Genomic DNA, 24,322 nt, shown 5'->3' on the forward strand with positions numbered 1-24,322 from the left:
TGTTTTTCCATGGTATTATGTTTAAACGCATCTTTCTTTTATGAGCAATTATGAGTAATGATGTAAGAGGTTTTTTTTCAATGTTTAGCTGCCAAGGCTGAAAATGATGTTAGGTGCACTTATCATAGACAGTTATCATTAGTGTGTGTACATGTTGCAAATCTTGATAGTAAAGACTCTATGGTGCAATGAGATTGTTCCTTTTTTTCTTTTATATATTCTCTTTCTATCTATACTTTTTCCCCACACCATATTAATGTATTACACTCAATGATACAATGGATTTTAGATATTTTAATCTGATTGTCTTTCTTAACATCATTCATAACAGTAACAATATATACATTTGCATTTTTAGGCTATCGCTAAGGATATAACGAATTGCCAACACTAACACAGAAAAATCACTCTAAAAAGACATTTTACTTTAAAAAACTAGCTGCAGCTACAGAAAAAAAGGATGAAGCTGAAGCTACAGTTCTATGTATTTCAACCATGATAGTGTAATTTAGCGCAGAATTCTAAATGATATTACTAAAATTACTAAATGATATGGACTTTATTTCTGACCAAACATTCTTAAGATTGTATTGCAGAATACCTCTTCTACAAATATTTTGGTGTTTTTCATAGGAGAATGCCAGAATAAACATTCTGTTTTAAACCACATAGTTCAGAATCAGAAATTATTAACTCAGATTTTTTTCTGTGCAAATAAAAACTGATAATGACAATAAAAATCAAAGTTCAAGATAGAATTATAAATCTACATATTGTAAATGCAGAACAATTACTACACCTTTTTGTCATTGGTCTGATTTTATTTCCCTGCAAAGATTTTAGTGGAATTTTACTGATATTTTGCAAAAATAATGCAAATAAAGAGGCTGAGCATAAATAGAGTCAGCTTATACATTCCATAAAAAAGCAAATCTCAATACTTCAATTTTGTCTAACTTTCCGAGTCTTATTCAAACAACAGCCTCTTCTTTTCATATTGATGCACCTTGACTCCTCACTGCAACAGGGAGGGTAGGAATTGGGATAAGCTACCTTTTCATCCAATGTTCAAGTTAGTATGAACTGGAAGGGATTTTTTTTGACCCACCAAATAATTAACTGCAACAAAAATGCTTAAAGGGTCACCATTTTTCACCACAGTGAGTTACACAATAATTAAGTTCAGAAGAAAACATCACCTGGGTTTTTTTTCCTGAACTTAAAAGCTGAGAAATTGGAAATGGTAAAAGGGCAATGCTTTTTCATTTTGCAATCTACAGTAACAAAGTAGATAGGTTAGTAGTCTGTGCTAAATGCCAACTACCTATCAACCTCAAGAAAAAATGGTCAAGGGGATGATTTTAAAATAAACCATTTAAACAGCATCAGAGCTGAACCCCATAAAGCAACAACTAGTTTTTAAAAACAATCTTCAAATGTGGTTCACAAACAACAAAACAAGAGCAAAAAACATTTCTCTATCTATTGGCCAGAAGCTTATTTCTAATGCTTATGTTGCATTTAGCATGCACTTTTTTATATTTCGGTCTGTTTGCAAATGTCAACAAACACAACATAATTGTTGCCTTTGGCAACTTAAATCTTCAACAACATACCAACTGGTGAATTTTTAAAACTCAACATTCTGGAAAATTCTAGAATGTTTATTTTTCCTCCTCTGGATCATACTAACTTTGCAGGGCTGGTCTGTCAGTTCTGTTCTGTTCTATAAAAAAATTTTAAGTGCCCAATAGCCAAAACTTTCCAAGTAGTTTATAATAAAACTTCTACACTGAAAGAATGTTATGTTCTGAAAGACTGCATTGGGGTGTGGTCCAGATAAGTAATGTTTCATTCCAATGAGGACTGTGCATACCTTGGTGCAACCGTCTCTGTACATACAAAGTACAAAGTATATTTTTCGCCTGTCAAACTATCTGAAAAGGAAAGTCAATACACACAAACAGGGACAATGTTTATTTCTTTTATCACAGTTACATATTGCAATCTGTGAAAACCAATTTCTCTATAGCTGAAAATTCCAAAAAATCAGCATAAATCTATCTACCAGCCTTTTTCTTACGTCCACAACTATTTCTCCATCTCTGTATGCATTTAGGACGATACTTTTCTCTTTATTGAAATTAGTTTTTGCCACTGGTTGTGAGGATGGATTCTTTGCTGGTAGTTATTACTGAATATAATAATGCTCCGGGTTTCCTTGGCCTGCATATTTTTAAAGCTTATTTCAGAATGTCAGAGAGTTAAAACAACATGGTATATAACTCCAAAACACAAGGCATTTCATTCCCAGCCTGGAACTTTCAAAACAGCCTTTTTTGAGAATTAAACCTTTTGCAAATCCTAATCATCTTCCTTTATTATAATTGTGAAAAAGTGAGATCAGTTTTATGTTAACAATAGCTTTATTCATCTAAGTAAAAGTTGTACCTTGATAGTTTTTGGAAGCTGGTTATAAGTAGTTTCTAGTAGTTCAGAATACTGAACATAATCTTCCTTACATTTTAGTTATTCAAGGAAACAAACTTTTTTTAAAAGGTGACTTCTCTTGAACCAAAGCTCTTTTCCTGATAACTATCAATAACAGGAAACTGAATGAAGCATATAGCAAAACTACAACTGGCCCCATTTTTCTGAGTGCAACTTATCATTAAGAATGTGCTTCCTCTGGCATTTATTGTCAAGAGCTAAAGAGTCAAGGCACCCTACTATACCTAGGCTGCAAAGATCCAAATAACTGCAAGATGGCAGCAAAGAAATATAAGAAATGGCAACAGTTTGATTAATGACTATTGATTGTCCAGATTGCCTAACTATGGCCACCCTAGCTGAGTAAAAGACATTCATATTCCAAAAACACCTGTAAAATATTTGTTAGATTTATACCCACTTCCATCTCTCCCCAAAAAAGAAAACTCTTGTGATAGTGTCCATAGCATCTCCTCCTGCATTCTTCCTCCACAATTATAAAAGTTGGGTTGAGACAGAATACCTTGTCCCATTCAAATATTTTCAATGGCTAAAAAAGAATTTAACTTGGATTTCCACTATCCTAGTCCAACCAGTTATCCACTGTAGCACTTTTATTTTTCATGGCCACAATATATGTTCGAAGGAGAAAAAGGGAGATGGGGAATGTTTATAATGAGCTTCATCTCAGTTGTTCTTTATCTGTTGTAGTAAACGTGTGGGATATAATACCCCACCCCCAAATTAGATGCTGCTACACGAGCTACAGCAAAGGTGCAGAACTTTGCCAGCATTATTTGGCAGAGTCAGATTCTGGTTAGTGGTGGATGAAGTCAAATATGAATGCGATACTTCTTTTTCTGCTTTTCTGATACCCACTTTTGCTTAACTCTTTTCTCTATTCTGCCCCTTTCTAACTCTTGGGCACCTGGGAGAACATATTGCTCTTATTAGAGGTCTGAATTATTATTTTGCAGGGTGTAATCTGAGGGTTATATTTTTGGCAACTTCAGGAGTAGAGGAATATTTATCTGCTCTATTGAGAATTGTTAATACCACTGAATGTACTAAATGTAGAGCTTGTTGATATATAATATTGAGACTAGGGTCACTCTCTGCTCCTTTGGTCCCTCTGCTAGTGTAAATAAATTGGAATGTTTTTTTTTTTTCATCCTTGTTAGCAGATATGTAAGTTTGAGCATTCTGAATTCGCAAGAACTGGGTCAAAATTGCTGGGGAGAATTTTACACTTTGGCCTCATTGGAGAGGCCATTGTGGAAATTAAGAAATGAAATACAAATTATGGGACCAAGTCCCCAAAGGTGAGGGCAAAAATGCCTTGCTTCTATAAAAAGAAAATAACCAGCTATTAAACCAATTGTTACACAAACTATTTCAGCATATAAAGAAAGTATACAGAAAGCAGTTATGACTCAGTAAATGCTAGTTCTTCCTGGCAGTTTATTATGTTGTGATGTTACTGGAGATTTTCATCTGTATTATTCAGTACCTTATTCCAGGAATTTACTTCTGCAGAACATTCCATCAAGGTCAGATAAACATTACTGCAAGCAGCATATTATTATCAACCTATATTGAACCTTGGTCTTCACATTATTCATTTGAACCTTTGGGGGGGTCTGTAAAGGACCCTATTTGTTTTCTTTTGATTTATCGCCAAACTACCCTACCTTGGCTCAACTACATATTTCTGAACAAACATTGTTTAGAATGCCTCTACTCATAAAATATATTCAATAGATGATGCCTGTTTGTTTGGGAGGGGAATGAGTCTAAATTAAAGATGCTTTCAATCTTCTTCTGGGAACAAGTTATGGAATTGGAGAATATGGTTTGCTGTACTGGTGGATCACTTTGCATCCAGAACCTATTGGAAGGAAAAATTGAGGCAGTTTTTATAAACCATTACAGGAAATTAGGAATTACTCTCCAACGAGGTCATTTAAAAATATGCACAATCTAAATTAGTAATTGTTATTCTTTTAAGACTACCTTTCCATTTTTCTTTATGATAGAATGAAAAATTTGGGCCATGTATAAAATTTTGACAGATTTGGAATATACCATATGGAAGGATACCGCAAAACTAATCAAGTGTCTGACTTCTGTTATGGAAGATACTATATAGTACAGTGGTGAAGTTCAATTTTTTTTACTACCAGTTCTGTGGGTGTGGCTTGGTGGGCATCGCAGGAGAAGGATACTGCAAAATCCCCATTTCCTCCCCACTCCTGGGGGAAGGATATTGCAAAATCTCTATTCCCACCCCACTCTGGGGCCAGCCAGAGATGGTATTTGCCAGTTCTCTGAACTACTCAAAATTTCCGTTACCAGTTCTCCAGAACCTGTCAGAACCTGCTGAATTTCACCCCTGATATAGTACTAGTATAGTACTGTTATAGGCTCCGTTCCAAATACAGACAATGCTGAAGGGAGATTTTTGAGTAATGTGATGGTGTCTCAAATGCTAATCTGAGCAATAATTTCCATTTCTTATAGGACTAGTTCTGTGATAAAGTACATACTATACAACCAAATAGCTAACAATAATAGTTCAGATTCAGTCTCCATTGTTTTTGGATAAAATAATTAGAGAATGGGTTTAGAATAGTCCTGAAAGGACTAATGGGCTGATTTAAGGAAAGTACTATTTATTTTGTTTATAGCTACCTTAATCACTGAATAAAAATATAACACCAGTCTCATGAATTTTATCATAAACCATTGAGGAAAAGTTTCATGTCATAGTGGAGCAAATGATAGGGACCCTCCTTTATTCATTAGTTTAATTTTAATTTTGATTTTTTTTTTTTTTTTGCATTCCTAATTGCATCCTGTCTTCCCTTCCGCTATTTGCTGCACCACTGCTTCCAAGTCTTTTAACTCTGTATTTTCCTGGCAAAATGCCCAGAATTTCTTCAAAACTAGCCCAGCTCTATTGACAGAAACTTTACTTCCCAATGGGCAGGCATTCTTCATTGCTACCCTATCGCTTGCAATTTCTAGCTACAACAAAAGGTTTTCTAAAGACAAAAATGAGATGCCTTTACACACCCTGATTCCTCTTCCAGATGTCTTCAGCACTCTGAAATACTATCCTGTCTCTGGAAATTGGCAAATAGGGATTTCTGGGTTAAAAAGCATGCCTGCTAAGATCTTATTCCCTCCTCTGTTCATCTGGCTTCAAAACAATTTCATGGCAAAAGAGTAATTGCTCAGCTCTGATATCCTTCTGGGTATTAAAAAGCTCAGAGTTCTCCTGGATTGGAGTGGCATATGAGGTCCAGTAAATAATTAGCCTTTATAATATCATGACTCAATTTAAATATCCTGTAGCATAAACTTTGACTAAGTGAAAATGTCACTTTAAACCAAAACATTATTCCCTTTATATCCGCATATTGTATGAATAAACCTAGCCAATTGTTTTTGTTTGTTTTATGTTTTATTGAACATTTATATGCCGCCCTTTTCCCTGAGGGGACTCAGGGCGGCTTACAACAGTAGGGGAAGGGAGTGCAAGACAAGACTTGAATAAGAAAAGAAACGTGAGTAAAAAAAATTAACCATAAAAACACAACATTCGCTCAACATTCGGGCAGGGTGAGAATAATCCTATCCCCAGGCCTGACGGGATAGCCAGATCTTGAGGGCTGTGCGGAAGGCCTGGACTGTGGTGAGGGTACGGATCTCCACGGGGAGGGTGTTCCATAGCGTCGGAGCTGCAACTGAGAAGGCTCTCCTCCGCGTAGTCGCCAGTCGGCACTGACTGGCGGATGGAATTCGGAGGAGGCCTTCCCTGTGCGATCTGATGGGACGCAGGGAGGTAATTGGCAGAAGGCGGTCTCTCAAAAAGCCAGATCCACTACCATGGAGCGCTTTATAGGTGGTAAGTAGGACCTTGAAGTGCACCCGACGATCAACAGGTAGCCAGCGCAGCTCACGGAGGATCGGTGTTATATGGGCGAACCGTGGTGCGCCCATGATCACTCGCGCGGCCGCGTTCTGGACTAGCTGAAGTCGCCGGATGCTCTTCAAGGGCAGCCCCATGTAGAGCACATTGCAGTATTCCAGCCTAGAGATCACAAGGGCTCGAGTGACTGTTGTGAGAGCCTCCCGGTTCAGGTAGGGCCGCAACTGGCGCACCAGGCGAACCTGGGTAAATGCCCCCCTGGTCACAGCCGACAGATGGTGGTCAAAACTCAGCTGTGGGTCCAGGAGGACTCCCAAGTTGCGGACCCTGTCTGAGGGGTATAAATTTTGCCCCCCCAGCCTGATTGGTGGAACGTTAGCCGAATTTTTGGGAGGAAAACACAACAGCCACTCGGTCTTTTCCGGGTTGAGCACCAGTTTGTTAGCTCTCATCCAGTCTTTAACAGCCTCAAGGCCCCGGTTCATCACGTCCACCGCTTCATTGAGTTGGCACGGGGCGGACAGATACAGCTGTGTATCGTCCGCGTATTGATGGTACTTAATCCCGTGCCTCCGAATGATCTCGCCCAGCGGTTTCATGTAAATGTTAAATAGCAGGGGGGACAGAACCGAGCCCTGCGGCACCCCACAGGTTAGGGGCCTCGGGGACGATCTCTCCCTCCCCACCAACACCGACTGCGACCTGTCCGAGAGGTAGGAGGAGAACCACTGTAAAACAGTGCCGCCCACCCCCACCTCCCGCAGTCGTCGCAGAAGGATACCATGGTCGATGGTATCGAAAGCCGCTGAGAGGTCAAGGAGAACCAGGATGGACGCATAGCCTCCATCTCTGGCTCTCCAGAGATCATCGGTCAATGCGACCAAAGCGGTTTCAGTGCTGTAACCGGGCCTGAAGCCAGACTGGAAGGGGTCAAGATAGTTAGCTTCCTCCAAGGTACGCTGAAGCTGTAAGGCCACCACCTTCTCGACAACCTTCCCCACAAAGGGGAGGTTGGAGACTGGACGATAGTTGTTAAGAACTGCTGGATCCAAGGACGGTTTCTTCAGGAGGGGCCTCACCACCGCCGCCTTAAGCGCGGTGGGGAGGTGTCCCTCCCGAAGAGAGGCGGTAACAACCGCCTGGATCCAGCCTCGTGTCACCTCTCTGCTGTTGGCAGTCAGCCAAGAGGGACACGGGTCCAGTATACAGGTGGAGGAACTCACAGCTCGCATAGCCTTGTCCACATCCCCGGAGGCAACATCCTGAAACTCAACCCAATTGTGGCTTATTTAAAAAAAACTGTGATTAAATAAATCATGATTAAGACAATCTACACTTATTTGTTTCATCTCTCTCTCTCTCTCTCTCTCTCTCTCTCTCCCTCCCTCCCTCCCTCCTTTTTTTCAATACTATGTTCTCCCACTTACCTGGTGTAGCAATATATGCTTCTCAAGAAAAGGAAGTTCAAGATAAAGACCATGACAACTAAGTGGCTGAAAAGCTGGCTTCTCCTGGTTCACTGAACACATAGTAATGCATGTCCTTGTTAACATATCACGTCTACTTCTTTATTCTGATTTACAGTTTTGGTGACAAATCACTTCTAAATAATCACATAACTCTTGCAGTGCTTGAATTATACAAATATCAGCAATTTCAAGTTACATCAACATGCCAGTTGGGTCCCAAATCCATGACCAACATACTGTATAAGATCATGATAACACTGGAGTTTCTAACCTTGTAAATACAATGATTATTCTAACATTTCCACATAGTTGTATTGTTAGTATTTTATAGCATTAATATATAGTATTCTAACATTATATCATATAGAGCATTTTAGTATTTGCATTACTAAACATTCATAGTAAAGCAGATGGTAATAAACTTCCTAAGCAAGCAGTAGGAAGCGTTTCTTCTTTCTGTCTATTTTTGTAATTATGGATAGGATAATATACAAGGAGTCCTCACTTACTGACTGCAAACCACTTGGGACTAGCAAGTCCATTAAGTGTCATAAAGTGAAAAATCAAGTGACTGTGCCCAACTTTATGAGTTGCAGCTGTAATCATTAACTGTGATTTGCTACTTCCTGCTAGCTTCCCTCCCCCTTTTTTGAGGGGGGGGGAGCTGGCTGTGAAGGCCACAAATGGTGATCACGTGATCATGCACACTGGTTGTCATATGACATCAGGTATGATGTGACAACTACAACTACAAATCTCATTATTCAATCTTGTTATAGCTTCTAATAGTCACTGATTTAACCAATGACTACCTATACCATCTGTAAAACATTTTATATATTCTCTTAAATTATAGATTGGAATAAATATTATTGAATTTTCTACAAGTCTTCCCATTATTGTACTGTAATTGTTTCTTTAAAATTATGCATCCATTTTGTCATACACCATTTAACTTGTTCTGTTTCTAAGTCATATGTTAATAGCAATTTTTATATATGATCTGTAGGTGATCCTAGGTTCACTATAAGTGTTTCAGTTTCTGTCACTTGTCTTAAAAACTTAAAGTTGTTTATTCTTCTGGCAATCAAGAAATCAGGCATGGCAAATTTTCGGCTTCACCAGATAATTCTTGCTATGTTGTTTGTCTATTTCTGGATATGCTATATCTGCATACATAATTACACATTTCTTACAATAATTGTCTCCAGAATAAAAGGATTTTGAAGCTGAAGCAAAAGGCAAGATTGTCTTATCATATGTCCTGTTATTTACTTATGTTTTGTTTTCTATGTACCCATCAGTGGTTTCACTTATCGTCACCATCAATTCGCTGTTCACGCGTGTGCCTGACTCACGGTGTATGCACTTCCACAATCCACCACACCTGTAACAACAGCTGATTGTCAGTGCTCGCACAGGCGCTGCACACTGTGTGCTTGTGTGCAATTTGCCTTTTGCCATAAAAACAGGCATAGAGCGCGGGTAGGCGGGCCAAAAGAGCCATCATACTGGTTTGCTCTCAGCTGCACCGGGGCACTACCGATTTGGTCGAACCGGGTCGAACCGGCAGCAACTCACCTCTGGTACCCTTGTCTCTTCTCATTTGTCTGTGTGCGTGGATTTGTTTATTTTATTCTTTAAACGTTTTAAAATAAACTTTAAAAAAGACCCCAAATATATATCTAATTATGAACTTGAGATAAACATACATTGACAGTCTAAAACTGAAAAGAGCCATTAACAAAACATGGGAAGCTTTAGTTCTCTTCAGACAAAGCTTGAAATAATAATAATAGTTTTCATCTGCAATATCACTACCTGCCTGCAAATTTACACATATACACAGCTGGGCTACTACTGAAATGCTGAAGATCTCGTCATGAGCCATTCTTGCTGGTGAAAAGTTTTTTTTTCCTGTCTTGTTTAACTTACATGGTGTAATCAGGAAAGAACATATTTTAGAACTTTTATTCTTTCCCAATAAAAGCTTTAGAGTCTATTTCTCCCAGTTTTATCTTACAATACATATGAGAAACTTTAGAATAAATGGAAAAGCTGAACTGTTTGAAAAGGAGAGGTGGAACTCAGTACGTTCTTTTGATAACTAGCCGATAACCTTCCTTGCAAAGTTAATAGTTCACATATTAGGTTTTTCACAAAAAGAGCAGGATGGCTCTCCTCCAATTTTTCTGGAATTCCGCCCATATTTAAATTGTATTAGCAAGACTAACAGTTGAACATTTTTTTCTTTGCTTCCAACAGTAACAATTAAATAGCAATTAAATAATTATCAATTTAATAATATTGCAAAAAGTGCTGGGTCTGAATACAAGGTCATATTAACTAAAGTCCGTATGTTTTGAAAATAGGCTTTATAGATACAGTTTTTCTTTATTAAACCAATTACAGTGTAGTCTTGAAGTAGATCTCTTCTCAGAACCTCTTTCTGGGATCTTAAAAAATCATTAAAAAGGGTGTAGTGGCTGAAGACTGATTGAGATTGGATTTTACATTTTCTTCCAATCTATCATTTACCCAACAAGAAGTTGTTTTGTATTACGTTTTTTTTCATTTCTACATGTTGATACCAGATGTTTTCATAACATTTCAATGCATTTAATTTGTGTGCCTATGATTCTACATCTAAAGATGATCTTAGAAAAATTATACTACTTAATTAAATGAATCAGTTCTCTACCCCCCCCCAAAATACACTTGTTTCTTGCTTCTTATATATTATCTAATTTTTGAACTATATGCTACTCTTTCCCAGTCCTATTCTGAAATAGTATGTTAACTTCTTTTGAATATTATTTATAATCCCTTGGAAATGTCCTAAATTTTATTCTAGGGAACTAGAGAAAACCTTCCATGTTTTGATAATATAAATATCCCACTTTGGGATTATTGTCACTAAAAGAAAAATAATCAAGTTTCATTTAACATGTCAGATGAGATGATGGATACCCTACGTAAACTGATACTTTGGTGTCATTTTAGAATGTCATAGCATCCATAACAACTGTGAGCACCAAGTCTACAGAAACATATTGGCCAGTGCTAGAGAGAGACACATAATGAAATCCTCCTGATTATCACTTAGCTATTACTTTTAATATTTTATAATTAAATGTTTATATATTATAATGCTTATTAGATATAGTGATAAAGCACATGATGATGGAATTTTCCAACTCAGTCTTCCAGAATGTAATTTGATAAAACTTTAGCACATGAAGAAATGTTTGTTAAAAATAATAAATCTGGAAAATGTAGGCATTACCCAATCAGCAGATTTCCTGAATCTCTGTCATTGTAAAACTTGATTCCAATGGTCTTTCTGGGAATTCTATGTTCTTATGGATATATAAATTCTTTTGGAGGCAAAAAGTTTCAAAACAGATTTAAGACATGTTTTCAGAAAAGTATGGTACATGTATAGCAGACATATGCACTGTAGCTTTTTCTGATTTATGCAATTGATCTTCCTAATTTTCAAATAGGGATTATCTAATTAGCTCACATTCTCCAATTTTCACAAAAAAAAAAGGTTTTCATTATCTTTACAGCAGCAAAGGGAAATGATTAACTCACCCAAGAATTACAGTTCAAAAGGATAACAATTTATTTACAAAGAAAAAAACACAAAAGCAATGACTGACCTAGGCAAGAGAAAATATTTCAAGATTGGGGAAAATATAGTTGGGAAAGAGTAGCATATAGTTCAAAACTATGGAACAATCTCCCCGTGGAGATTCGTACCCTCACCACCGTCCAGGCCTTCCGCACAGCCCTCAAGAACTGGCTAGCCCGTCAGGCCTGGGGATAAGTTTACTTTCGCCCCTCCCGAATGCCGAGTGAATGTTGAGTTTTACTGTTTAATTTACTTTTGTTCACATCTCTTTTTGTATTGTCCTACACCCCCTTTCCCTTTGATTGTAAGCCGCCCTGAGTCCCCTCAGGGAAAAGGGCGGCCTATAAATGTGCAATAAATAAAAAAATAAAAAATAAATAAATAAAATAAATAAAAACACTAACCATCAAAATAAATATTTTCTGTCTCTAAAAGGACATCCAGAGTTTTGTAGCACCATCAGGAGTCTTAGCACAAATGCTTCTTGTTGATACAAAGGGTTTTTTTTCATCGCTTATTTGTCACAAATAAAAGACTTTGTCTTTAAGAAGTCAAATGATGCTGCCAATAGTCCAGTACCTTGGATAGAAGATTAAAAACAGACACTTTTAAAGCCTGAAGGTTTTTTAACATTTATAATCTACTTATCAAAGAAAAAAATATTGTAGAAGTTACAATATTAAATACAGCAGAAACTAGCTCTTTTCTTGATACTGTTTCCATCTACCAAGGATTTAATTTTTATTTTTTCTGTGGCTATTTCAAATAGGCATGCCAAAAACCCAGGTTTTCAATGGTCCTCCAGCAATTAATAAAATGTTCTGACTGGTAAGAAAATTCTCCTCTAATAATTTTAATTCAATCACAGAAACTGCAGATACAAATATGTAAGCCTCTACATAGGTAAAAGATCCTACGTTTTCTCCACCTTGCTCTCCTTTTTTAAACAAATAATTTAGGGCAGAAAAAAACGCTAGGCAAAGTGACTGCTGGAAAAGACTCAGAAAGAAGCCTGAATATCACAGGCCTCTGAAACAAGCCACGGTGCCAATATAACTTGGGTCCCCTGATGTCTTCCTGCAAATGACCCAATTAAGTTCTTGCATGATGACAGCTGTGATGATACCATGAGATCTGCTGCACAATAAACCTATGCCATCATTTGCTCTTCTTGCCTCCACTGTAGACATTCAGGAGCAGCTGGTGATCATAAATGTTGCTAGACGCATTAATACTTCTATGAGAAATGCTTGAGAAAGACAAAAGATCAATCTTTACAGACCTATTTTTGAAGTGATCATAAAGTCAGCCCAGTCTTTTGCACCTTAAACCCTGTGATTTTGTGATCCACTCTGATAAGATTGGTAAACTGTTTCTGGCACAGGTACAGCTTTAAAAACTCAGTGTTTACCTTGGCTCTTAAATGCAGGCCCTTATTCGGCTCTATTACTGCCTCTGTTGTGACTTTAAAATAAATCTTCTTCGCTTCCTTTGCTAGAATAAATGTAATTGTATAACTACTATCAAAGGACAAATAATTTCTTCAAGAGTTGAAAATGCTGAATCTAACTGTTCATTGTCTATCAGTTGTTTTAGAAAGAAAACATATAACTCAACTGAAAATTAACTCATAGAGATGGGTGGCTGCATAAATTGGACAAATAAATAATTTAATTAATACTTTCCTCTTTACATATCAGCTGATTTAGGTACCTCTAAATCATATCCAAAAATGTCATTGTTTGACCATTTGCAGAGATATGTTTGCAAATCACAGGAATGTCAGAGTATTCACTTGGTGGAGATGTTGCATTTTGTTTTGTATGGAGGAAATGCCGTGTTGTAAGCTCTGACTCAGCATTTCTAATGACAGGATAAGCTGACAGGAAACAGGCAGTTGAAAAAAGGCTAAGGGCAGAGGGGAGGGGAGAACCCTACATGCAAAGTCACGTCCATAAAATGGATCAGATTATTTTTTGCAGCAAAAAAAGTGAAAATTAACCTTTTTTAAAAGTACAAAGGATAAACCCTTCAGGGAAAAAATGTACAATGAAGTTATAGAAAATAAAATATACTATAGACAGCATATTGCTGAAGCAATTAAATATTTAGTTGTTTGTTAATTGTATTCAGGACTGACTAATGATGTGAGCAATTAGAAGTAATGAAGGTGGTTATTGCAATTACAGTACTTCAGTTTTCTATGAGAAACAATAAAAACAAATTTAAGGATCAGTGAGAATGGTTTACTATTTTAGAGCTTTGCTCATTAAGCGTTCAAAATATAACTCCAGAAATATATTCAATTCTATTCAACATATATTTAAAACTTGACAAACTAATTGATTAGTTATATGATAAAACCGTGATGGCGAACCTATGGCACACATGCTGGAAGTGGCACAGAAAGCCATCTCTCCAAGCATGCCAGCCGTCTCCCGTTGCTCCTCCAGGTTCCGGCATGCACATGTGCACTGGCTGGCTGGTCTTTACGCATGTGGGAGCATCAGGAATCAGAAGAGCAGTGTCCCTAGTGCACATGCGTGTGCCAGGAAGCTGAGCTTCCAGTTTCCAGCATATGCATGTGTGCTGGCCAGCTGGTCTTTATGTGCATGTGCACCAGAAATCAGAAGACTATTGTGCATGTGCACGCCGAAAAGATTTGTCAACACTTTGATAGAACATATATTAAAAAAGACATGATTTCAGACAAAATAAAACTTTCAGCAATCAGAATAGTTTGATTCATTGCTGTTTAAATAGTCAACTCTGCTTAGTGATTCTGAATAGGTAAAGGAATATTCAGATTTCTTTGAAAGTGAAAATATTAGAAACCAGCCTTTTAAAATACCAGTTAGTTAAAATATTATCCAACTGATAGGTTCACCCTCTTGTGAAAAATATGGCCATCCACAAATAAAGCTTTTGGAATATTCAATCAGATAAGTTGAACTTCTTTTCTTATTCTAATTACACTGAGAGTACTAAATCCTTTCAACTGTAACTTCACTGCTATGAAAGAAAAACTTGGATGTAAAGAAAGTTCTATGTCTGATAACTTGGCAAAAATATATGAGATGGGATTGTTTTCAGTAGCACATTTGAAGCTGCCAAAAAAACTAATGATTCTGCATCCAGAAAGGATAATTAAAAGGATCTGAAAGCACCCATTTAAAAAAATCTTTTTAAAATTTGTGGATGAGTATGGTGTTAATTTTCAAAGAAGGAATGGAAGTGAACTATAATTAGAAGAAAGTAGTTTAACCACTATTACTGACCACTGCATCTGAGTTGAAAAATAGTTTCAAGGAGAAACCAGAGCAGCTTGCAAGCATTTGCTTTACTATAGGAGGAATGAATAAAATTGGAAACTTGTATAAAAAAAATTAAATACAATTCAACAGTTGTGTCAAACAGAAACCTAATTACAGAACTTCATTTATCAAGTCTGTTATTAAAGAAAGGCTGTAGCTACTGTGATTTGCAGACAAACTCACAAGGTAATAAGAGTTTCCCAGAAATAATCTTTTGGTTGCTATATTAAAAGGAGTGTGCAACAGTTAAATGATTACTTTTGTCTTTAAATCAGTTTTATGACCTCACAGATTAGCAATGCCTTATTAACTGGGAAGAATTGTTAAAACCCAAAAGTGCTTTTTCCAGAGGCAACTGGACTTTCTTGTTTTTCTTTGAAGATGTATTGCTTCTCATCTACGAAGCTTCTGCAGCTCTGAAAAAGCTTCTTGGATGAGAAGTAAAACATCTTCAAAGAAAAAACAGAAAGTCCAGTTGCGTCTTGAAAAAGCACCTTTGGGACAACAATGACCTGGATGACTGAGAATCTTCAGACATTGGAGACAAAAACAGTCAGTGGGAAATTTTCTGAATTATAAAGCATAATATTGGCTTCACTGATTTGTATTTCCACTTTTAACTTGTGTTCATTATTTCCTTTTATTTTTTATGACCAGTGTCATAGTTCAGAGCAGGGGTATTCAACCCATAATCCAGAGACTGATACTGGTCAACCTTTGGGAATCAGGCCATGCAAGTGGCGGGTGAGCATGTGAATGTGCAAAGCTCCATTTGAACAAGTGGAGGGTGCACATGTGAAACCATCCCATCCCCACCACCACTGATCTGCGCAGCTGGAAAGGTTGGGACCACTGATTTAGAATATCAATAAAGGAGAATATTTGTAACTCAGTGTTGAAATGAAGATTCCTTGGAGCTCTCTGAATTTGATTGTTTTCTTGCAAATGTTTCACTACCCAAATTAGATAACAGTCTAGCACTCAGAGAGCACCAAAGAACCCTCAGAGAATATCTAGTTTCTATACTCCTTTTAATATCCCCATACAATTAAAAATACCTCTTAAAACTAATCATTTTGACTTCCTGGGCATAATTAGGAATGTACAGAAGTTATTTACTATTTTCAAATAACTATCCATTGTACAGCTGATGTATAATGTAGCATGTTCCAAGCAAGAGTAATCACCTGCAATCTATGATGCACCGTGTTTGTGGAAGTGAATTTCTGCCATTGACTGAATAAGTAATGGATGGGTTGGAATGATGTATTAGCCCCCTTTAGGTGAAAATTCTTTCGTAGATCTGTCAAAGTTATCATCCTATCTATAAAAGACATTTGGCTGTGTACCTTGACTCCTGTCTAAACAGGAGACACAGTGAAGATTTTGTTCCAGTGCCTGGTGGCTGTGAGAGTCTGGATTGCTCAAATTCAAACCCAGTAAATCAAAGTGGTTTTGAGTGGAAAAGTCCTCTAATCCCATCTTCAGTTTTGGACTGGTGGAGTTGTAATCTGGAATCCTCCCGCTTCATAGCTTCTGTTTGAACAACAGATGGAGCTGCTGCTATGAGGGGTTTTTCATAGTTCCTTATTCACTGGTTATGACCTTTTCTGCACTGAATGGCCTTGCTCACATTCACTAATGCCTTATTTCCCATTTAGATTACTCAGATGTGCTGTAGATGGGGCTAAATTTGAAGACCACCCAGAACTTATGATCCAGAATGCAATTTGCCCATGTTAACACCTTTACTTTGAGGGCTGCAATGATTACCAATTTTTTTCTGAGTGTAGTTGGTGTATGTAAATCCCTTCATGGGTTCAGGGTAGAAAGGCCTCTACCCGATGTTATATCCCTTGTCCTTTGAAGTCAGTAATGTAAGGTTTCCTCCAGGTTCTCATCCTTCAAAAATGCTATCTGTAAGGATTCCCTATGTCAGAGCTTCTCAAACTATCTTCTTTGAAATAGATTTCTTCCTCACATGAAATGGGTTATAACTTTGATAGATTTCATAAAGTCATCAAGAATTATTTATTTTAGCAGACTTTTGCGATGTAAAGGGGGAACAGATGTATATGTTACGATTGTTTTTCAATGTCTGAGTAGCCTATATTATTATAAGCCACTCAGAAGGGCACATAAGCTTAATAAAACAGATAAGCAAAATTGTAGCAATTTTTAAAAAATCTTTCAAAACTATGCAAGGTGGAAAAAAATAGCACTGTAAATGGTTACCATTAAGAAGTAACGATTAAGAAAAAGTGTTTTTAAAATAATTATTTAAGAAAATCATTATTCAAACTACAGGAAAGGGAGCATAAAAACAACCACAGCATCATTATAGTTTTTCTCTTTTTGCTATAATAATTTCATCACAATTCATACAGTAATATCAGGTAGCAGGGAGAGGAGAATCTACACTGCTACTTAACCAGAAGTTAGTTATCACCATCAATCATTGTTGCTCTTGTGCCATGGAGCAGGCAAGCAAATACAGTATGTCAAAAGATTGTACTGATAAACAGCCTCTGTATATATGCATGTCTGGGGTGAGAGTTTTCTTTTCAGTGTATCTTCACTAGGATTCAGGAAATAAATATTGACAGTAACCAAGAATTATTTCTTCTTGAAATTGTTGGTCAATCAGACTTCAAAAAAATATCAGAGTCACTATTAGATATAATTTTAGATATAGTTTCATACATTGCTGTTTATAAACTTCATTGAATTTGAACAATTTTTGTGGAAACTCTGGCAAGCAGTTCCATTTTACAGTTCACCTTTACTAAATGTAGCACCAGTAATAAATGTACAATAAATGCTGTTAACCTGGAACATGTTTATTCTTAGACAACTGCATGGTAATGTCCAACCATGACATAGTTTCATTAATTAACAGCAGTATCAACAATAGTTCTGATGTAATCTACAAAGCTCTACCAATCTGGAGACCAGTTTATTTGACATAGTGAATCCTCTTCTAAGTCCGTAATATTTAAATTTAATCAGGAGGTACTTTTCTGTCATCTTTAGTGCATTAGGAAGTTATCTGAAAGGCTTTTTCATGGGTACTTCTTTTCTGAAAAATAGTTTACTAAAAAGCCCATCTAGCCTTTTCTTTGGTGACTTTCCACCATCATTGAAATGTATGGAAATACACCAGACAGACATACAGAGTATATCTGCAGATTGGTTTGTGATTTCATTCATTTACTTTAAAGTTACTATAATTATGCTATTCTTCTTGTTCATTTATTATTTCTGTTTAACTACTATTATGGTTTGACATTTACTTTGTATTTCCTGTTGCTAGTCAGCCCACCTGTTCAATAAAAAGTGTCTGTGTGGTTGCTGCTGCATGCAGAAAAATTGAACTTGAAGACAGGAGGAACTGAGGTAGATGAGACTGAGAAAAAGTATATAAACATGGAGGAGGTACAGAATACTAATGTGGAAATAGAAAAGTGAAAAGGAAGGGAAGTTTTGAAAATAATGAATTAGAAGAGGCCTATTTTGCATATTACTCATGTGGGAAAAAGCCATGAAATTTCAGTGTGATTGTAACAAGATTGGTGTCATCACTTCCTATACACACATATTAAAAGGACAATTTGTATGTGGGAAACTTTTTCACTGAAGCTACTACCCAAACTGCAAAGCTAATCAAAAAATAATTGAATTCTCATGCGTACTTATAACATACCATGCTTCAGATGTCCCTGCATAATGTAAGACTACTAAGGACAAAGAAGTTGTACAAAATAAGTCCTAACAGTAAATCTTTCATTGGGTGGAGTCTATTTAATTGAATAAAGCACATTTTTTAACGACATTCTTTCCAAAAATGTGCATCTCTCAGAAAATTAGTTGATTGGACAAGTCAGTTACAAAAAACCTGTTGAATGAATAAAGAAACAGGACTATATGAGAAACAATAAGGCAGCCTCAAGAAAGGAAACAGCTCATCTTAGAAAAGAGGTCAACTAAGTTAATTTTGTGGTGAGGTGATGTAGCCTGTTAATACAGCATATAATTAAGCAAAGAAATTAAGTTTCATTTTAGGTTGTGCAATCATACAGCACACGTGTACACATAACTGCATTGTGCCTTAATATTCTGAGCAGAATTCAAAATGAATTATCTCCTCTACCACCTCCACCAGTCCACTGAGCCAGAAAGGTTGGACACATTGTTTTAGAGGACCTCTCCGTAGTCCAATGGCCACTACACATAGGCGTCCAAATTCTCATTTTGCTATCAATATTTATATAAAGATGGTCAGAAAGTTTCTGGTTGAATGATAATTAATATAGTAATAAGATCAAGCTGTTATCCTGGTATCAATCAGAAGTAGTGTAGATGTTGGAATGCTATTTCAACATTGTCATCTCCTAAGTGAGATCCAAACAATTGAAGCTGGATTTCACCAAAAACAGGAGCAATGATGTGAAATGCTGACTCATTATTTCTTCATCAGGAACTCCACCTATTTTAATACTCCCATCAGCCTCTGTCACTCTCTCATTACTCAGGTGTCATCCTCCTACTCCTCAAAATCTCTGTCCTTTTCCATCCAAACAGCTGGCAGGTGCTGCTGTCAAACATGTGACCTGTCGGGAAGTTTTGGCTTAGAAAATTATTAGAAATGAAAATGTTGAAGGATACGTCAACATATGTCATCTACTTATTTCCATGACTATTTTGAGTATATGACTAGCCCTTTCAATGAATCAAGGGAAGTTGATGTTTTTAGTTGCATGACACAACACAACAAATATTAATTGCCTTTGACTATCATTATGAGAAATTTGGATATGCGGCAGTGTAACATACCGTTTCTCAGTTTTCATAGGATTTTTGAAATATATTTTTCATGCAAATTGTGGATTTTTTGTAGTAGTTTATTGGAAAAATGTTCCCATTTGCCTCGTGTCCATATTTCAACACCTTTGTAAGTACAACAACCCTTATGGTGCACTAAAGAGACCGCTTTTGATTTATCCATATGGAACTATAAGGGCTACGGTATTTCCTCAAACGAAAAGCAAATGGATACACCAAGACTGAATATATAGTTTTGAGAGCTTTCTTTAAAAGAGATGACAATGAACAAAAATCATCAATGAGTCAAGAGTTGAATATGAGAAATGCTATGCATTTGTAAGTGTCCTATATTTTATCTTTGTTTACCTTCTTTAAGTTGTAGGCTATCAAGGACATACATTTTTATTTGAGCTTGCCAATTGTTATCATAAATTTCTTTCTAATTTTGCTGCATGAACTACACCAAGACTCATCTTACCAAGAAGGAAGCTCATTCATTTTGAATGGGATTCCAACACACTAACAAACTTTTCTTCTTCTCAAACAGGAATAATCTTTTAAAAATCCTCTATCATCTAGATCAGGGTGATATTTCCCATTTTCCCTTGGGATTTGCATTTTTATACTACAAATTGAGGGCATACCTGCCAATACAGGTACTCCTTGACTTACAATTCATTTAGTGACTGTTCAGCTACAATGGCACTGAAAAAGGGACTTATGAGTTTTTCACACCTACGACTGTCGTAGCATCCCATGGTTACATGATCAAAATTCAGATGCTTGGCAACTGACTTATATTTATGACAATTGCAATGTCTTGGGGTAATGTAGTGGGTAACCTTTTGCAACCTTCTGACAAGCAAAGTCAATGGGGAGATATGATTCACTTAACAACTGTATTACTAACTTAACTGCAGTGATTCACTTAACTGTGGCAATAAAGGTTGTAAAATGGGGCAAAACTCATTTAACAAATGTCTCATTGAGCAACAGAAATGTTGGGATCAATTGTGGTTGTAAGTTGAGGATTGCCTGTATTTTCCAGCAAATATTTTTACATGAAAGTTACTAGGATATTTTGGCCATTAACGAAATCTTTTAGCAATGGTGCCATCTCCTCAAAGGAAATCCAAATTGACCACAATTTGGAACAAACGCCTCACAAATTCACAGCTCAGGTGGGCACATTCTTTTTGTCATTTTAACTTGCATTTCTAAATTTCTAACTTGCAAAATAAGCTGGTGGATGGTTTATCGTGTAAATCAGAATATTCCCAACTTTACAATACTCATCCATCTCCATTCTGTACCTGGAAAATTTTTCCTTCTTTTCTTTGGTATTGGTTCACTCTGGGAAACTCTGGGACTGGAAGGTTCTTTTCCTATCTGATCAAATCTGCACTCCGCAAGAGAAGGATCCCTATGTAGAGGCTCAGCTAGATGATCTTCAGGCAATTCTTCCATTTTCTTTTTCTCTCCTTTTCCTTGGGAATGGGGAGAATGCCATCACAACAATTGGTTAGAGATCTTACTTCCTTGAAGAAAGACAGTGTGTTGCTCTGCCAGGATAGCTGGCCAGCTGGACATTATGGGCTATTTTAAATGACCCATTTCCTTCTCCATAACTTTTCATATGCTCAAATTAGAGCAGATTTCAATGCCAATGCTTCTTCAGCAGCATGACAAGTTTTCAGCCAACAAATTAGCTTGACATTACATCCCCTCTCCTCCCCATAGAGACTTTGGCATACAATTTCCCTGGCATCTATTACGAACCTACTATGTATGAATAGCTTCCATTTTTGAAGACACACAGATGTGTATAAAGTTGGGAAGCGAGGAAATGATAGTGAATAGTGACTTGCATCTCTGCCTCATGATTGGATGAATGTCATTATTGTTTCCTTGCATGGGTAGCAAGAAAGAATGCTAAAAAAAATAGGAGATTCCGTTCGTTAAATATGCTTGAGAAATTGTTTAGAATATCCTGGTTCAAAGGATTCAAGAGGTAGCAATGAGCAAACATTTGGGAAGTGCCATGGAGATTTTTAGTTTAAAAGGCATGCTTATGTTTTACTTCTGTTTACCTGTTTTGTACTTGCAGGCTATCAGCTATAAAAAACAACAACACAAACATGAAGTATAACTCACCGTCTAATTTTTAATAAGCAATAAATAAATAAATAAAAACAGCAGTAATTATTTATCAGGTAAAATTTGCTTACCAGGTAAGCAGACAATGCAAGTAGTCTTCAAACTGCACAAAAGTAGAAGCAGGTGATGAACATGGATCCTTCAATCCTTTCTCCTAGTGCTTAGAAACTACATCTTTGCCCCTGCATTCTGTACATGACACCCATCTGTCTAACCCTATCTGATCTAACCTACAAACGCATGGTATGTCAAATCCTGCTATTGAACTGACTAGGCTGTTTTTCTATTTTAAAAAAAACCAACTCCAAACTAAAAAAAATAAATTCAAGCATGGATTCATTCAAGCAGCCAAGCTGTATTTTACATGCAGAACAGAACTATTAATGCTAACTCAAATTAAACTCAAGATCACCACTGGCTTTTCAAAACTTGGGACAGCTGACATAGTCATTCTAGGTTCAAAACAGTACTGTTCATGTTGGCACAACACTTATGCGCTGTGTACCTTAAATTGAATTAAACAAAATTTAATTGAATCAAACACACACACATACACATGTATGTGTGTATGTATGTGTGTATATTTCTAGAAGTATGTGTCTGCATGGGGACACTGCATGAAAAAATACCGCAGATACCAAATTGATAATTATATGTACAGAAATTCATCATGCAAGTCTTCTTCCAGTCTGTTTTCATTGGACTCATACATCCTACAAGTGAGGTGTATAAACCATTAGCTAATGCAGAACTTGATTTTTTTTTGCTAACCTATATTAATATTGAAACGTTTCAAAATGAGACATGTAATGAGGAGGCCTGCTCCTCAATAGCCAATTATTGTCTACTGACTCTATAGCCATACAATTTATAGACATACACTCCCCCCAAAAAAATATCACCTGTTTAAGTAGATTGTTTTTTTTCCCTAATAACGCATACATAAGGTGGCACCCCGCATTTACAATTCTAAAAAGTGTTATTTTCTAGGAAATACCTAAATCTTTTCCTGTCATCTCGGCTTAACGCGTCAGCGCTGTCCCTTCAATCCTCTCTGAAGGTTTGTTGCCTGTTTTCGTCGTCCCTCGTTCGCTCTTTTTCGCCCCCTTTGAACAGCCCAGACCTGATTTTTTTTAAAAAAAAAAATAGTTTCACCAGGTTGATTAGGATTTCCCCATAAGTGAAATACGCGAAGGCTGCCTGTCACCCATCGCAGTTACCTTTTAAAAACGCAGAGGGCTTGACGTCCTAAATCAACATGCTGCTTATAAAAACCAAAGCAAAAAAAATAAATAAAAATAAACCGTGGGCTGCAGCGGGAAAGATAAGAAACCGAAAAAAAAAGAAATTAAGATAGGAAGAAGGAAAAAGAAACTGTTAGCGGCAAGCGGCACGTTTCTAGAAAGATGGGGGGGGGGGAGAGAGAGAAGGAGGCCCTGCCGGGGGTTGCAGTGCTGTTCTCAGTCAAAGGTTGCACCGTTTCCCCCTCGGCTTGCCCCGCAATGCGCGAGCCCCGTACGCTCGCGCGCTCCCTCCGTGGCGCGCGCTCCCCGCTCTGCAGCGTCTCTGCTCTCTTTCCCTGGTCTGGGGAGGGAGGGAGGGGGGGAGAGAGGAGGAGGCGGAGGCTGCTGTGGCTGCGGCTGCTGCTAGCACCGTCGTCGTCCTCCATTTTGTGGCTGGGGCACAAACCGTAGAGCTGAGCGCAGACGGAGTGGCTGGCGGGGGGGGGAGGAGGAAGAGGAGGAGGAGGAAGAAAAAGAGAAGGAGGGGGAGGAGGAGGGGAAGAAGGGAGGGCGGGACGCCCTGGCAGGGGAAGGCGGGAGAGACCTGGGGAAGGAGGGAGAGAGAGAAAGTGTGACTTTAATTAATCGCTGAGGCAGAAGTGTGTGTGTGCTGCACGCGAGCGGGGGCGGGTGGGAGAGGAGCAGGTGAGGGGCTGCGGTGGCGTTGTGTGTGTGTGTGTGAGAGAGAGAGAGAGAGAGAGAGCGGGTCCGCCTGTCAAGTGTGTGCGTGTGGGGAGGAAAGGGAGGGGGCCGCTGCTTACCTCCTCATCTGCAAAGGGGCGCTGCTTTTCACCCCCCACCCCCACCCACACCCAATCCCGTCGCCCCTGTAACTCTGCTTCCTTCCAGTCCCCACCAAGTGTTTATTTGGCTTCGCTGCCTGCTGGAGCCATGGAAGTTGGCGGCTAGGAGGACTCCAGCGCCCACACTGGATACGGTAAGGGTGTCTCTCGCTCTCCCCCCCCCTTAGGTGTGGGCCGGGGGGGGGAAGGAATGGTTTCTACTTTTAGGCTCTGTCCCTCTCGAAAGGACGATGCACGGCTGAAGCGGCGGCCGAGTTGCTTTTTTTTCTGTAGAGGTCACCCTCCACCCTGTCAGTAATGCCTTCTCGCCCCCTCCCCACTCCACTTCCCGCCATTAAGGACCGAGCCTCTTGCTGCCGAGTGGTGGTGAGGCCGGAGAAGGGTGGGAGCCCCTTCCTTCGATCCATTGCG

General features: G+C 38.0%; 1 long non-coding RNA gene across 8 annotated transcripts; it reads right to left on the bottom strand.

The window, feature by feature from the left end:
* Window positions 1-279: 279 nt before the first annotated feature.
* Window positions 280-24,044, bottom strand: LOC116502842. 8 transcript variants are annotated; one of them, XR_004254603.1, is made up of 7 exons: window positions 23,046-24,044; window positions 22,823-22,948; window positions 21,897-21,928; window positions 20,982-21,155; window positions 11,935-12,109; window positions 11,180-11,270; window positions 280-4,378 (listed from the first exon to the last, which is right to left on the bottom strand). It is a non-coding gene; the product is annotated as an uncharacterized LOC116502842 (long non-coding RNA). The 8 variants fall into 8 exon arrangements; XR_004254604.1 differs by lacking the exon at window positions 11,180-11,270 and adding an exon at window positions 21,448-21,600; XR_004254602.1 differs by lacking the exon at window positions 11,180-11,270.
* Between the last annotated feature and the right edge of the window lie 278 nt (window positions 24,045-24,322).

Source organism: Thamnophis elegans, chromosome 2 (genome assembly GCF_009769535.1).
Source record: "Thamnophis elegans isolate rThaEle1 chromosome 2, rThaEle1.pri, whole genome shotgun sequence".
NCBI lineage: Eukaryota > Metazoa > Chordata > Lepidosauria > Squamata > Colubridae > Thamnophis > Thamnophis elegans.